The sequence below is a fragment of the Lytechinus pictus genome, chromosome 14 (genome assembly GCF_037042905.1).
Source record: "Lytechinus pictus isolate F3 Inbred chromosome 14, Lp3.0, whole genome shotgun sequence".
Classification (NCBI taxonomy): Eukaryota; Metazoa; Echinodermata; class Echinoidea; order Temnopleuroida; family Toxopneustidae; genus Lytechinus; species Lytechinus pictus.
In genome coordinates this window covers 14832816-14847684 of record NC_087258.1, presented here as the reverse complement: position 1 = coordinate 14847684, position 14869 = coordinate 14832816, and the positions used below count along the sequence as shown (strand labels likewise).

The window sequence follows — 14869 nt, the reverse complement described above, 5'->3', positions numbered from 1 at the left end:
TCTTGAAAGTTCTCCAAAAGCTGAAAATTCTTGGTTTTGCATTTCACCAATTTTTTTTACGAGTCAAATTGTCCGCAATTTTGCCACTACCATGAAAATATCTGAATATAATTTTATTGTGCCCTTGCTTCTCAAACTTTAAAATAGAATTATTTGTTAAAATGAAAATTGTGCGATGATAAACATGGGCCTTCAAAATTGGGGTTACATTCTACACATTGTACAGTACCCCTGAGAAACCTAAACCTGGAGGTTTCAGGAACAATGTCACTTTGGGCTTGCAAGAAAATGTTTTGTGACATTTCTGCCGTCCGATGACAAAAGGAAGCAACTTGAGAGAATAAAATTTCAATAAATGAGTCAAATGTGTCGTGTTGTAAGGAAATAGTAACATGCTTCTGAAAGGTCTGTTCCAGAAAAGGGGGGGGGGGGTAACTCCAATCCATTTAATATCATGTTGAGCATTTAAAATATCCCAGATCAAGCAAAAAAACATGGTTGCTTCCTTTTGTCATCGGACGGCAGATTTGCTCCTGCGACAATTGCTCCTACTGAAAACGAGCACACTAATGCCACCATAAACCCTAATTGTAACCCTAACCATTTCAACAACATCCTATCAAAACCTTAACCATACAAGTTAAAAGAAATTGGTAGAGGAGCAATTGACGCAGGAGCAAGTGTCGTGCAAAAAAGAGTAGGGGAGATAACAGATTAGGGGGGGGGGGAGATAGTAGATAACAAAAAAGGGGCAGGGCAAGACGCAAATAGGTATGGAAATAAAGTACAACTGAAAAACAAGAATTTTTAATTTCTAAATGAATTTATTTTCTTATAGAATAGTTATTAAAAAAAATATATTTAAAAAAAATGACTGGCAGCCAAGAAGATTCATTCAAGTATAGAGGTTGCCATTGCAGCTGACCTCTTGATTTAATGGAGCAACCCTATCCCCCACAAAATGGCCAGCAGTCCGATCTGAGCTAGGGTCTGCAAGACAAAAATCACACAATATGTGATGCCACTACCAATTGTCCTATTTTAAGTGTACAGGGCGGGGCACTGGACACTGCCATGCATGACATCCTTAATGTAGGTGCTTTATTTACAAGTTCCATGAATACTTTGTGTAGCCAAGTGTATGTGAGACAATGCACTGATTTCCCCACCCCCCCCCCCCCCCCACCTTTTCTCTATCTTGCCATATGAATCAATCTGTTATCCTTTGTAGTCTCCTTATTCAACCTAGAACAAAATTACCTTAGTTCCTTTCATCTGCCCCCTTCCACATTACTACCCCCCCTCCCCTCTTCTTTCTACAAGTTTACCAGTTAATCCATTAATTGTGGTCTCTTCCCATACCTCCCTGTGCTATCCATCCAGGGAAGCATTTCATAAAGATTTGTGTCAGTCATTTTTGCCAACAGATGATATGAGCTATTGTAAATCACTGCATCTCATTGGTCAATGCAAATTAGTCGGTGAAAATCACTGACAAATCTCCTCATGAAATGCTCCCCAAATCTGCTAATCTTCATTTCACATCATTTCAACATTAAAACACATGACTGATATTAAAATGTTCTCAATAATTTCAGTTATACAGCATTATAATAAATGTTATATTTTTTCTTTTAATCAATAATCTATTGCATCATTTCATCATTGTATTTTTGCGTAATCATTTTATTATTATTATTATTATTATTATTTTTTTTTTTTTTTGGGGGGGGGGGGGGGGGTATTCTTTGAAATGAGCAGTAGCCTGAGCAGATGTAAAATTGAATAATTTTGCAAATAAATGCACTATTTTTCTGTACATATACAATGGTGTTTCTATGAACTTCAATGAGCACTGTATTTTTGTTAACATTTAGAAATGACCAGAAGAAAAAAAATTGTCGTTTCTTTTCTTTTCCTTTCTTTCCTTATCTTTTTGTTTATATTGTTTCCCCTTCATTTATTCACCGTCATAGAGGAACCAAATGACCTGGTATGCGTATGTATCCATCACTTCATTCCACAGAAATTTGAGAGACAAAGCTATTGCATTCAGAATGACAAGATAATGTGAATCTAGATCTAACAGGTCGAACCCTCAATATAGACTCGTCCAGAGGATATGCACCTTACATCCCACAATGCACCATCAATCACCACAATACAATACGTGTTCCCTATTAGTGAAGTGCAATGTCAAATTTCTGAGACGGCACCCCATAAAATTCCCAAAACTACTTCTGGAATGAAGGAAACACTTTCTTCATCAACAAGAAAATCAAAGGAATTTCAGAAACAGCACCAAATGAAAATTTCCAAAGCTCTTTCCAGACTAGATGTAGGAATCCAATGCTTTAGGCAGGAGGTAAATGACAACTGTTACAATTTTCTCGAAGACGAATTGCTCATTTCACAGATGGCAACAAACAGAACTTCCAAACTCATACGAAGAACCTACAAGATGAACTCTCAAAACTGGGATACTTATCAGCTGGAGTCCCCCTTTGTCCCTGACACAATTATAGATCCATGTAAATATCCTGCTTAGGCTGTTCAAGGTACAACAATCCTCTTTAATTGAATACCGCATCATGGTCAAGTTTCGAAGAATCATTCGCTCTGACCCCTTGAGGGTGATGGCACCATGTGTGATGCTGATGAGGCTCTTCAAGGAATTACAAGCATCTTCAGTAATCATCGAGGTCAGAACTCTCAGGTGTCCAAAAGTGATCCCTGTCTGGCTCCTTTCCGTATGTCACATTCTTCTACAACCACAGTAGGTAAAGCCTGACTTATATTAATTTTCAGGTCCAAATAGCAGCTCTGGTTTGTACTGAATAAAGTTTTCAAAGCACAGGACAGAGAAATTGTAAATCTGAAAGACAACCTGAACAACAGAATCAGATAAGCCAAGTTCCATCAAACCTTCCCAAATACCGCAACCCTTTTCAAATTCAGCCAAGCGAATAAATGCCATTCTCATTCACACAGGATATGACTTGAATGTTCCATGAGGGAAAACTACCAGATGATGCAATGATCAATTAACCATGGAAAGAATGGAAAATGGGGAGTTCGGAAGGTTGACAATCTGGTGGATCACTGCCCCACCACATATTAAAATTTGGATGAATTCCAGATGGCAATAAGCTTAGCTACATGTAGCAAGAACCATGCAGATCAGAGTGCTGAAATGTCTACCAAATGATACAATGATTATTATCATTCAGACCACCTGTAAGGCACCATGTATTAGTAAAACAAAGGCACAGATCCCTCATAAGATATCATCATTTTAATTTCTAAAGGATTATATTCAACTTGCAGATTTTCAAACACCAAATACAAAAATGTCACATGCGATTGAAACAATACTCCGAAAGTCAGCAGCGCTCTCTTCAAACGTAGGTGAACAGTTCCTCTCTTCTCTTCTTTGGAGTGCAAACCAGTTCTTGATCGACCTTGATCACTGCCACTAAGCCCAAAAGCCATTTTGGCTAAACTGCTCCATCAAATAAATTTGACAAACGTGCAAAACAGGCATACTACAAAATATCAATAAGGGTCAACTAGAAACGCTACAGTGGGCAAGGCTCTTGATAAGTAAATAGCACTTGCTGGCAAGATAAAAATCAAAATTTGGCATTGCACTTCTAAAAATAGATTCCAGACTAACTTGTATTGCAGTGATTAAAGGACCACTTTTTTACCTTAACACATTGTGGAAAAACCATTGAAGCACACAATCCTCATAAAAACGGGTTCAACTTTTTATCCAAAGTTGAGTATAAGTTTTTTTTTAAGTTTTTGGCAGACGAACCGATATTGAGAAGCCACCTTCATCCCAATATCATTATCATCCAACACAGGTCTGGCTAAATCTCTCGCATTCTGTGTTTACATGATGGATACACACTCGGCATTTAAAAAAAAATAGGTTTATGGTGAATGGGGATCGGACCAAACAGTTTGAAGAAGTTAAATTAGTCTGTCTGAAAAATTAATCAGTACAGTAATAGGGAGTAGATTTATTGCAAAATAATTCACACTGCTCAATCATGGCTCTACAATTAATTTTTAAAATAATGAGATCAAAGTCTGTAAATATAATTCAATTTCCTTTTGAATGAGTTTTTTGTCTTATTAGCACATTATTATATCAGTCATGGCAGATTTTATGTTGCAAGAATGTGAAACAAAGATGAATTTAGAGCAGCAGATAGTACATAAAGGTATATAAAGAAAGACTGCAATCAATGGATCAACAGATAACGCAAGTATTGTACTGTAGAGGAGGTTTGTTTTTTAAATCCCCACAATTTTTTCGAATTGCATTCATGAATTATATTGTTTTAAAATATTTTCATAGAAAGAATATCTTTCCAGAAATTGAATAGAATGTCAGGAACTTAAAAGATGCAATTGTGGCAAATGTGGATAAAAGGCCCAATATGTATAAAAATTGCTGCCCAATATTTCAAAACTAATTATTTCCCTCAATTACAATTGCTGGAAAAATGATTGCATTGTCTCACATACTATAGGCTACACAAAATATTGAAATCATCAATAAAGCACTTACATTATAGATGTTGTACACCATGCACAGTAATGTCAAGTGCCCTCCTCTGCACACTAAAAATAGATCTCTTGGAAGTGACATCACACATTATGTGATTCTGGCAGGAAGATCCTAGCTCAAACCAGACAGGAAACCATATTTGTGAGGTCTAGGGCCTACTCCATCAATGAGGTCAGCCGCTCTGGTCCTCCAACTTGAATGAATCTTCTTGGCTGCCGGTCTTGCATTTTATTTTCAAGATAGAACAATAAGATTGTGAATACAAAGCAAGTATATAGTACAATCGTACACTACATGTATAGGGCAGGTCCAAGCTATTTGATATGACATTAGGGACAGTGATTTTCAGTTTTACAAATTCATTTTTTTTCTTTCTGGAATCCTGGAACTCTGTTTTAAACTTGATCTAAAATGGAAATTCCATTTTGTCATAGAAAATGCACAAAGCAAATACATGAGTTTTGTTTTTCGAAAGTAAATTCAATGAATTTTTGCATGAAAAGTAAAGAACCAAAACAGATTTAGTGTTTTGAATTACCAGTAAACAGAATATCACTGTCCCTAGAACGTGTGACGTAAAAGACAAATCAAAGAGGCGTTTCACTAAGATTTTAAGCGTGACTAAAAATTGCTCTTAAATTTCCACTTGTGTGTGGAAAATAACAGATCACCATTATTGGTTGGATCAGAATCGGAGGATACACTGTACTGCATACTAGTACATGTGTTAATCAATGACACTCTAAATACTTTAATAGGTGTAAGCATGACATCTAGTCAGTTTTAACCATTTGTGAAATACTTCCCAAAAATGTTTTGCTAGTTTCATAATCTTTTCATTAATTTAAAATGATTTCATATTCATAAAAGCAATTTTCAAAAAATATATACTATATACTACATACAAAAACCCCACATGACTGGAACCATAAATATATATTAGTGGGACCATGCAAAGTTTGATAGAAACAGATGGTATTCTTGACTGCACACCATCAAAATTTATGCCTCTGCTATTGCCAGGTCTAGAATATATTACACACCCAACTTCTAATATTTTTAAATAATGACCTTGACCTTTGAGCCCTGACCCTGAAATTTGATTGAGATCATCCTCTCACATATGCATACATGAGTCAAAATTGTAGATATTCTCTCAAACAGTTATTTAGAATGCAAGAACAAGATATTTCAATGTATAAAATGAATCTATGTACTTTGTCCTCAAGACGTCAACATATATATTGGTTATCGCGTACCTACAATATACGTCATAATAAAGACAACGCTGGATCAGTGCGCTTACAATTACGTCACAATGGTAAAGTAATTGAAATGCGCACAAATTGCCGGTGCAGAATTGGCTTTCTGTTTACACGTAGTAAAAAAGCCGATTCTGCATCGGCTCGCGGTTCAGAACCTTCTACTTTGGTGGTGCAAATTGCCGGTTCTGAACCGCGAGCCGATTCAAGTTGCTCGCGTTTACACGCTATGAAAAAGCCGATGCTGAATCGGCTAGCGGTTCAGAACCGCGAGCCGATTCAAATGCCGATTAAGTGTAAACACGGTATAATGTGATTCAAAAATTTTGCTGGTGCCCCCCCCTCCCCAATGCCGTGACCGACGGTAGGCCACTGTGGACATATCAATGACAATTCCTTGCATATCTAAAACATGATTGCAAAAAAAATGCCAAAATATTTCAGTCATCCCCCCCACCCATCAACACGGATTTACACCAGTGGCGAGAATAAGAATTTACTGTTTATAATGATCCTATGTGACCTCAAACCTTTAAACTCATGACCCTAATATCAATTCAGATCATCGTCACTACCGTACGCATACATGTACACAAACCCAGTTTTTAAACTGAACCCATAAACGGCTCTATAGGTATCGCAGTATAAAGATATTTTCAGGTCTATCGTGACCTCTGTGAACTTTGACCTCCTGACCCCAAAATCTTCATCTCGTACAAGATCAGCAAAGTTATCAGTTGATCTCTCACACATATTTTCAATTATAGCAAGAAGAACATATGTTTGAGTGTGTGTAAATAACCTTGTGACCTTTGACATTGATAGCGCCCCCCCCCCCCTCCCTTTACAAAATGTCCAAAATCTTTGGACCCACATACCCGGGCAGTGCTATTCAGTCTAAACAGATGCGCTGACTTTGAAGATAAAAGTTAACCATTGTCGCTGCAAAGTCTTTTTTTTAAAGCGATTTTGACATATCGCATTGAGACACCCAACCCCCATCCCATCCCCACTAGTTCTACGACAAGTAGATCCAGGGTAAAAAACCAGAGATAAAACTCAATAGGGAAAAACTCTGGAAAACCTTTGGATTCACTTTTGCAGAATAGTCTGCCCATCCCCCTACCCCGACCAGTTCTATGACACGTAGATCCAGGGTGAAAAAGTGATAACACTCAATGAGACTAAAACTGTGGAAAAGCTTTGGATCCACTCATGCAGACAAGTCAACACTATATAAACACAAATACCAACTTCATTATGATAAAGTTGGTAACTATTAACCCCACAATTATCTCCTAAAACTATTATATCCCTACACTTTCAGTAGAAATGATAGCTTGGACCTGCTCCTTAGAGCTACACAAAAGTCATCGTAAATACGTATCCAAATATCAAAATGGGTTCATCAGTAGTTAATGTATAAATGCGGGCCACATATTTTCAATTATTGAAATAAAATTTGTACTGATATTAAGTCATTCAGACTGGTGAACCCCGATACCCTCCAATCACTTAACTAAGGTTTAACCATATTCTAGATATTCATGGGAGTAATGATCCACACAGCAGATAACAGGAAACATCTGAAAAAGCCCAGTTAAAATATGGCTAACACCAGACACTGAGTGTAAGTAATGACTGGTGTCAAGGGCAAATTCCTGTAAACTATTTCTATCATGAATACTAGGAACATTATCAACACAAGATGGGGTGGTATACGAAGAGTTTGGTGTCAAAGCCGTTCTTATGTTGATTACACTTCACACAAAGACCAATAACTGTTCGTCAGACATTCCCTGTAAATGGAGACTTGAAGATTGGTGTCATGTCCTTGTCTCTGGTAGACTACCTCTCTCATTTCTGCTTCGAAGATGGCTATCACCAGATAGGGGGTGGATCCATGATGTACACGGAGTGACAGGACTGCAAGTGTACAGTGAAAAGAAACAAAATATCATTTTAACACACATTTTCTTTCCTTAAAAGCATCCATCATACTCTGACACATGCATAGGCGGCGGAAGCTGAGGGGGGACGGTCCCCCCTAAATTTGTTGTTGATAACTTTTTTTTTTTGCTTGTCAACTTAGTTTCTTATGTCCCCCCACAAAAATTTTTGGTTGATAACCCTTTTTTTTGGCTCGTCAAAAAATTTTGGTTGTCCCCCCCCTAAAATTTTTGGCTTCCGCCGCCAGTGGACACATGTTCATGTAAATATTAATTTTGTATTGGAACAAATGTACTACAAGAAGATGCCTTTCCCTCTTCAGTTTGCTGTACATGTATTTACAATTTTTTGCACATGCAGCCTTGATATGAGTCAGAAAACTCTCTTCAGATATGTCATTAACTGTGCTTCCACACCAGTTTATAAGTAGATTAGGAATGGGTAGCAGTGAAGTGATTTGGTGATATTCCACAAATGATTTGAAATGACCCTTCTTCTTTATTGTACTCAAAGAAAGTTAGCGGATCTTTGTCTTTTTGCTACAAATGTGTTATGTCCATTTTAAATGCAATTAATAATGGAATTTAAAAAATATCTAGATACGTTGTGTAATATCACATTTCAGTTTTGCTTTTAAATAAATAAATTTTTGACCAAGTATAAAAATGTATCTGAAATATTAGGAACACCACACCGTGGAACTATAACAAACTCTGAAGGGGGTACTTTTTAGAATAGATTAACCCTTATTTAACTGGGAGGGGGGTCAAATTGACCCCACCTTGAAGTATTTTGTCACTTTGACCACCACGCAGATTTTTTTACGCGCCGCTTGCTGACTTTTTACTTGTAAGGCTTGCGCATCTTTTGAGACGAAATTTGAGACGACCGGGTATGTGGATCCAAAATTATGCAACATTTCGTAAGTGCATATCAGCCCGAAATTGCTCAAAAACATGATTTTTTCATAAATAAATGTACAAAGTCAATGCAAATGGTGTTTTTAACCAAAAAAACTCATGTATGATTTTATTTACTTTTGCAGATTTAAATGGATTTATTTTATACTATTTGCGATCTCATAAGTGTCCCCGACAAAGGTCATCAAAAAAATTATTTAAAAAAAATTGAAAAAAAAAATACAAAAGATTTTTAAAACAGTAAAATACATAGGAAATTTATTGTTTTATCAATTTTTGGTAGATATTTGTTGGAAATGTAAAAATTTGAATTTTCACCCAAAATTAGCGCCCTACTAGCTCAGTATCTTAAGTGCTCTAAAGGCAAAACACATACACAAAATACCACATTCAGGGCAAATTTCATTATTTGGATAATTAAAATTTTTTTAAACAATTAACAAAAATAAATTTACATAGTGTTGCAGTTTACATTTGGCTCTATGGGCGTGCAAATTTTCGTGGCCAAAGCTCAAATAGCGGCCGAGATCTGGAGGGGGGGGGGGTCAAATTGACCCCCTACTACAGTACATCCTGGTCTGAAATAGCCCAGTTAAAGTTAAAGTTTTTCCTTCAAAAATCCAAAAATGGGACCCTAGCTTTATCATATCATAATGATGATAACCTAAAGGACAGTTTATGGTGAAAATATTTGCATATAGAGAGAAATAGAATAATTGTTGCTCAAAGAGTTAAGATCAATGCAGGGTAATCAAGCTGACTGGCTGTTATGCACGAAAAAATGTATGCTTTTGACTTACATTCAACCAGTGCTTTCACAGCCTTCACCATCTCCTCAGCCTTTGGGGAAGTTGACAGGTCCTTCATATTTGGCAAGATGACAAGTTGTTTTGGAACCCATTTGTCCCTTTCCTAGCATTCTCTCCTCGTTATAATGGCTATAGAAAAAATTTAACACAAAAATCTAAGAGTATCGATGATAATACAAGTGATATATTAAACGCTTTTGTAGTATTTTGTTACTAATTAAACCATTATAGCAAGAATACCACGAAAGCCTCTTAGATCTGATGCCATTAAGACCCAACTTGTATAATTGATAGATAATCAACTGAAAGGCTGGTTATTTCCAATGCATGCACGTATTTGGGTATTTGTCCAAATTGAAAACTGAACAATGAGACCTCATAAGAGAGAGATATGACCAAAACTTCTTGGAGGGGGTCACTATAAAATACATTACTATGACAGCTGACAAGCGATTCCACAGCAGATCTCGGCTGTCGATTGCTCGATCGCCGTGAAAATTTGCATGTAAAGTACATAGAAACATTTTCAAAAAATTAAGTTTATTTTCTTATCAATTAATTATGCAAATGAGCATATGAAATTTGCCCCAAATATGTTTTTTGTGTATATTTTTGCCTTTAACTCGCTTTATAAAGCTAGTAGAATGCCAATTTTTAAAGAAAATATCAATATTCACATCTGTAACAAATATCTACAAAAACATTGCCAAAACAAAATTACTTTCTTCTGTATTTTATTGTTTTTTAAATTCTTATATATTTCTTTGCTTTTTATGTACATTGTCTGGAACCCTTTTGCGATCACAAATTGCATAAAATAAATCTATTTTAACAAAAAGAAGTAAAAATAATCACACCTTTATGATTTTTGGTTAAAAAAAACAATTTGCAGTGACTTTGAACACAGAATCACATTTTTTGAGCAATTTTTGGTCTGACATGCGCTTATAAAATATCACGTAATTTCGAAAGCGCGTACCCAGGCGTCACAAATTTGGCCTCTAAAGATACGCAAGTCTTTGAAGTAAAAACTCACAAGCAGCGCGGTAAAAAATTTCACAGGGTGGCATATAAGTGACAAAATTTATGGAGGGAGTGATATTACCACACAAGTAAGGGTTAATGCACTGCTAAAATGCCCTATGTAAATAATAATCATAAACACTGCTCAACTTACCACTGGTTCTGGTGGCACATTTACAGGTACTTTCTTGACCTTTGACCCAAGTTTGTTGAGTTCATCCTCCATCATGACGATGACTTCTTTACAATCTAGCTCTATATTCCGTCCTTCCTTTTCAGGCACTCCTACCAGATGACCCCTTTATGTTATCATGGAGAGCACTCTGCTTGCGGCAAAGAGAAAAATGAATTTAAGATAACATTCATTTCTTGGTAATAAATTTGAAAAATGAAGTCATGTCTCAAAGTGATTGTGAAATTATACTCAAAATGAACTAAGATCTGATGTAATTTGCTCTAAGTTAGAATTATCAAAATGATATAAAACAAAAATTCTTTACTTTGAGGGTCATATGCATTACACACAGATGAGCCTGTATGTATGGGACTACAGACATACTGCCGAACCAACAGGTCTGGTTAATAGTTGTTATAATGTGCAGATAAGCAATCATTTGCAATGGAAAATTTTTACAAAAAATAAAAAAATATCTCAATGATTTTTCCAGCTTTCGCGAAAATTTAATTAGCTTTTACTGCTAGAATTGAAGGGAGAATTATATATACAATACGTTTAGAGATATACCGTTTCTACTGATTTGAGGTAAAAAGTTAAATGTTGATAGACCTGAATAGTCAAATGTATGAATTGCAAGAAGTATAGTATACTAAAAATAGATAATTTATCCATTTTTGATTGTCAATATTTAAATGACATATTCCTGATTATATTTGACATTTTTATTCTGCTAAAATGGTATGGATATAAGAAAATTATTGAAATTGAATAGTTCAGATGATAATATGCAAACAAGTTCCTACATCGCATTTGGCAAGTGATGATTGCTGGGAATAACATTTAATCATGTTATTCATGTAGTATAGACCAATCCTTAGCAAGGTTCTTTATATGTAGGCCAATGTGGAATTAACAAGCATAGAAATGACGTATTGATACATGTATGTCCTGATAGATTTATTCCCCCCAATCACTTTGGTACCATTTTCTTATGGATCTTTGAATGCAAGACTAAGAGACAATCTCCAGTCGCACCAAGAATGAAACAAAGTGTGAAAAAGTAACTTGTAACTACATGAAAAGCTTTTGAGTCAAATGGTTGCTACGATCAACCCTCACCTACATGTAGTAGCCAATTCAATACTTTTTTCTTGAATTTTATCATTTTAAAAAGGCTACAGAAAGCAAAGCTATATTGTAAAAGTAGATAAATTTCACTCAAAGTAAAGAACTTTTTATTGTCACAAGAAAAATATCCAGTCACATATTACTGTTTGAGGGTCAAAGGTGATCAAATATGACTTAAGAAAATGCACAATTTTATAGTTTAAGCAGTGTATGTGTAGCCATAAAAAAAATGCAGTGCTGATAGTCTATTAGCTGTATCCTGTTCAAAATATTTTTCTCTTTAACTTTATTTCAAAAAAATTAATACAAAAATCATTAGAGGCTTTAACATAGGACATCATAAAATAATATTTTTTTTTCAATTTGATAATTTGTCCTTTATATTAAACAATTTCTTCCACCCAGCAGAATGATGAAAATTTGCCAAATTATACCCCATTTATCTGTATTTTTACAGAGCGTCCATGCTGAATTTTTGCTCTTCACAAGGTAAAGTGATTCAAATATGGTGAAAATGATCATGAAAATGAGGGAAAAAACTTTTTTTACAACCATTATGGGGTAGGGTAGATAGTGATTAACATCCTATTTTGTGTTCAACTTGATTCCTAACTTGAATAGTAACTATGTATTTTGGCCTCAAAAGATACACAAGACTTTAAAGTAAAAGGTCAGCGAGCAGCGCGGTAAAGAAATTTTGCACGGCGGCAAAGTGACAAAATTTGTTGAGGGAAGTCAAATTGACCCCCCTCCCTGAATTTAGTTTAATGCACTGCTAAAATGTCCTATGAATAATCATAAACACTAGCTCCTCAACTTACCACTGGTTCTGGTGGCATACTTCTTGGGACTTTCTTGACCTTTGACCCAAGTTTGTTGAGTTCATCCTCTATCATGACGATGACTTCTTTACAATCTAGCTCTATATTCCGTCCTTCCTTTTTCAGGCACTCCTACCAGATGACCCCTTTATGTTATCATGGATAGCACTCTGCTTGCAGCAGAGAGAAAAATGAATTTAAGATAACATTTACTTCTTGGTAATAAATTTGAAAAATGTCTCAAAGTGACTGAAATTATGCTCAAAATGAACAAAGATCTGGTGTAATTTGCTCTAAGTTAGAATTATCAAAATGATATAAAACAAAAATTCTTTACTTTGAGGGTCATATGCATTACACACAGATGAGCCTGCATGTATGGGACTACAGACATATTGCCGAACCAACAGGTCTGGTTAATATTTTTTATAATGTGCAGATAAGCAATCATTTTCAATGGATAATTTTTACAAAACATCAAAAAATATCTCACAATGATTTTCCAACTTTTCCGTAAATTTCATTAGCTTTTGCTGCTAGAATTGGAGGGAGAATTATAAATACAATACGTTTAGAGATATACTGATTTGAGGTAAAAAGTTGAATGTTGATAGACCTGAATAGTCAAATGTATGAATTGCAAGAAGTATAGTATACTAAAAATAGATAATTTATCAATTTTTTATTGTCAATATCTAAATGACATATTCCTGATTTGACTTGACAATTTTATTCTGCTAAAATGGTAGTATTATCTGGTAATTCCAGAACAAGGTTCTGTACATATTATAAATATTGGATATAGGAAAATTATTGGAATAAAATAGTTCAGATGATAATATGCAAAAAAAATTCCTACATCACAACTCGCAAGTGATGATTGCTAGGGAATAACATTTAATCATGATTACAACTGTAGTATGTAGTATAGACCAATCCTAAGTAAGGTTCTTTATGTGGAATTTTTAACAAGCATAGAAATAAAAAAATAAAATGTTGTCAATGAAATTTACCCTGCTACCTTGGAATAGCTTAATGGTGTTTCTCTTTTGTAGGCTGCACATTACAAGAGAGATCACAAAGGTGGTAGTCTGCAATCATAGTTTAATTCAGGGTGCTACATAACTTTTTAAAAGCACTTGCCCAGTCGGGCAAGTCAATTTTTAAAAAGTTGAAATATACTTATTGTAATAATTGTTATATTCTACTGTGAGAATTTCGCTTGCCCAATTCAGGCAAGTAGTTTTGGTCTTTACTTCAAAATCTGTTGTACACTATTTAACCTACAAATGGCCAGGATGGGGGATTGAATCTATGACCCCCCCCCCCCCAACATTTTTCGCAACCATTCTGGCTACATGTTAGTTCGATGACAAGGCAGAGTCACAATTGGAACAAAGCCATACTGTATACTTATATTGGAATATACCATGGAAAGTTCAATAGTTCAACTCAATTTCTAACTTGAATAGTAACTATGTACATCTCCCATGTACATTTAACACAGACAATGGATGTGATATTTTTACATTTATAATTTGTGCTTACCTTGACATGTCCTGATCGATCTGGTTGCTTTGCGTCCAAGCTTTGCAGGTGAGCTGAGTTGATGCTCAGGGGCCCATTTCATAAAGACTTACAACTATCGTAACTTTACCATTATTGTAACTTCCATGGTAATCTTGATTGTGATCGGCTGCTGAGCCTTATTATCACGGTAGTTGCCATAACAGCAATGTTACTTGTAACTCTTTATGAAACAGGCCCCTGATTTGATGTCCGGAGCTGCCGCAGTCTAGTTGTCAGGGCCATGGGTCAGTGTGATTGGTCCTGGTGGTAGGGGCTTCACAGCGACTCAGATGTGTGGGCATCAGGCTGAATTGAACAAAATTAATTACAGAATGGTTCAAATTGATTGTTTATTGCAAATCCATTCTGCTTCAATTTCAAATAAAATAATGTAGGAATTGGTACATGTATCAATAAGAGCGGGCTTTATTAAAATGGGTGTTTTTTTCATTTTGCTGAGGGAACAGTTTTTATGTGTTCCTTTTATCCTATCTCAACATGAAATAACAATATTTTGGTCTCAGGTTCGAGAAAAGATTGTGCAGTTTTACCAGTTTTACCACAGTATTTACCCCCCCCCCCCATTTATCGGTGACTCTTCTTTTATGCATGAATAGATCCACTGAC

At 35.5% G+C, this 14869-nt stretch overlaps 1 long non-coding RNA gene across 1 annotated transcript; it reads right to left on the bottom strand.

Annotated features, from left to right (window-relative positions):
• Window positions 1–1734: 1734 nt before the first annotated feature.
• LOC135156620 (uncharacterized) lies at window positions 1735–14544 on the bottom strand. Its single transcript, XR_010295668.1, has 5 exons — window positions 14222–14544; window positions 12674–12843; window positions 10701–10869; window positions 9515–9652; window positions 1735–7770 (listed from the first exon to the last, which is right to left on the bottom strand). It is a non-coding gene; the product is annotated as an uncharacterized LOC135156620 (long non-coding RNA).
• Window positions 14545–14869: the final 325 nt, after the last annotated feature.